Source organism: Uranotaenia lowii, chromosome 2, assembly GCF_029784155.1.
Source record: "Uranotaenia lowii strain MFRU-FL chromosome 2, ASM2978415v1, whole genome shotgun sequence".
NCBI classification, from domain to species: Eukaryota; Metazoa; Arthropoda; class Insecta; order Diptera; family Culicidae; genus Uranotaenia; species Uranotaenia lowii.
The window spans coordinates 391,002,071-391,004,418 of NC_073692.1; the positions used below are offsets into that span (position 1 = coordinate 391,002,071).

General features: G+C 36.4%; 1 long non-coding RNA gene across 1 annotated transcript; it reads right to left on the minus strand.

Annotated features, from left to right (window-relative positions):
* Nucleotides 1-565: 565 nt before the first annotated feature.
* LOC129747729 (uncharacterized) lies at nt 566-1,784 on the minus strand. The gene is made up of 2 exons (XR_008737562.1): nt 1,432-1,784; nt 566-985 (listed from the first exon to the last, which is right to left on the minus strand). It is a non-coding gene; the product is annotated as an uncharacterized LOC129747729 (long non-coding RNA).
* Nucleotides 1,785-2,348: the final 564 nt, after the last annotated feature.

The window sequence follows — 2,348 nt, forward strand, 5'->3', positions numbered from 1 at the left end:
AATTATATTGGCAGAAAAGATCAGATAAACTTAATCTGTGTTAATTGCATTTGAAGATCCCATAAAAGTAACAAACTGCACAAGTGTGCAGTTCCAACGCGCACCGAGACCTATTGTTTCATCTTCAGTCTAGAATTGTTTACACAAGAAATCCAATTAAAACTTTTCGCCAAAACTAAACTCCCAAAGTTTAACAGGCATCAGCAGCAACAGCGAACATCAGTATACATCAACATATACTACTTAGCGAGAAAGATGGTTAATCAATTTGTCAAAGTTGAAACAACAGGAGATGATTGAAGCGAAGTAAGGCGGAGTTGAGGGAGATGCTTCTGGAACAAGACGTGGTTGTTCCAAGCTTTTCCAGTCATTTTAGAAAAGAAGAAACTGCAATGGAAGAAAATCGAGAAAAATTTCGAGGAAGCTTCGTAGCAGAGGAAATCATCTTTTCAGCTCTTGATGATTGAGTTAACCAATTGGAGAAAGTTAAATTCTATAACAGAACCTTTTAGCCTACTTTTTAAGGGAAATGTGATATGCTGATAAAATTGAGAAGAGTAATAAATTTAGTTTACACAAACATTAAATTTTTATTTCGTCCATCTTTTTTTTCAATTGTCGTCATGCGTCACTAAAAAAAATTCGATTCCGAATCGTCAGCATTCTCAGATGACCGAACCTTCCGGAATCGTGTTGGTTTTTGGCGAGTGGGAAACCTCCGGTCCTCGTGGGTCCATCGGCGCCAGCTCACCGGGTCCAGATAGAGGGAAAAATTTACTCGGAACGACCCGACCTGGAATCGAATCCGGCCACGCCATTCCGGGCAAAGATACCAACCACTGTAATTTCTATTAAATTTGTTGCCAGAAACCGCACGCTTAGAGCGTTTGTTTTTGGCAACAAATCGTATCGGTCCGGAACAGGACGGCACCGGCTCGGGACAACTGCATGATGGATGAAAGCACGTCGGGTGGCCCGGGGTGTTCTGCAAAGGGAAAGAAGAAGAGACAATTGTTTAGTTTTTTTTTTGTTTTTACAATGGAATGAATATTTAGGATAATTGGGATGACTAAGGCTTTAACAAAGGCGTAATTATTACGAACACGTGTAAAGGAATGTTTTAATAATAGTTTAAATTCTTTTTTCGAGTTGGAGAAATTTAACAAACAGCTGTTCAAAGTTTCATCACACGAAAATTTAACGAATTAACAGTTTATTGGAATAGAAAGAATCTTTGAGAAGTAACAAAATCGATCTAAAATTTCCAGACAAGACTAACCATACTGCGTAGTAGTTGGCAGCCATCTTGAATTCCTATATCATACTCGATCACATGTTTTCCAAAGCAACTAATCACCGTTTAATAGTTTTAACAACAAAAAAACACAATCAAATTATCACTTAGCAAAATGCAGAGTTCACTATACTTACATTAGATGTTAATCTCGGCCACTCCTTGCTTCTGCTATCAGCTTCAAACAAATCTCACTGGTGGTTTATATTGTAGGACAAACAGGAACCCTGAACGTACACAATTGATTGGGTTACGACGCAAATTTGAGGTAACGGGCAGGCCGACGCCGGCTTTTATAGACGCTTCTCTTTGGCCGTCGCACAATCGATTTTAAAAATTTTAAAACCGGCCGGTAAAAGTCTCCACAGCAGCGTCGAATGACAACAACTGAGCGTCTCTCTCATCTCACCAAGCAAAATCGGCGAGAGAGAAAAATTTCTGCATGACAATGGCTTCGGCGCCATAACTATTATGGGTATTTATGGCTTCCGATTTGAAGCTTAGATTTAAAGTTTTTTTTGGCAAATATTCAACTATTAAACTCTTATAGATGGCATGTAAGTTAAAAAAAAATAATAACAAACTTTTTTACTCCAATAATAATCATCAGTGAGAAGTGAGACGATCGAAAAGGAGAGAGAGATTAACATTTCTCTCACTTTCGTAAGTGTTGCCAACTGATATTTATTATTTTTAGATCAAACTCTGCGCAAAAATATTTGAGAATGAAAATTTTGTTTCCGCTATTTCACAATGTTTTAACAAAACAGACCCCGTTCGTTTTTGGCAACCTTCAATTTTGGAAACAACATGACCTGAAAGTTTTCGTTATGATAGTATAGACAAACGCCATAAATACGTTTGAACGTTCTTAAATAAAACTACAAAATCCAAAATAAACAAAAAATTATAAAGTGTAGGCTCTTTCGTTTTTTCTAACCTATTTGTAAAAATAAACCATTGTTATTATAATTAATTTAATTTTTCGTCACTTTTTGATAATTTTGTGTCATTTTCTGTTATTTTTTATCAAGTTTTAGACACATTTAAATCG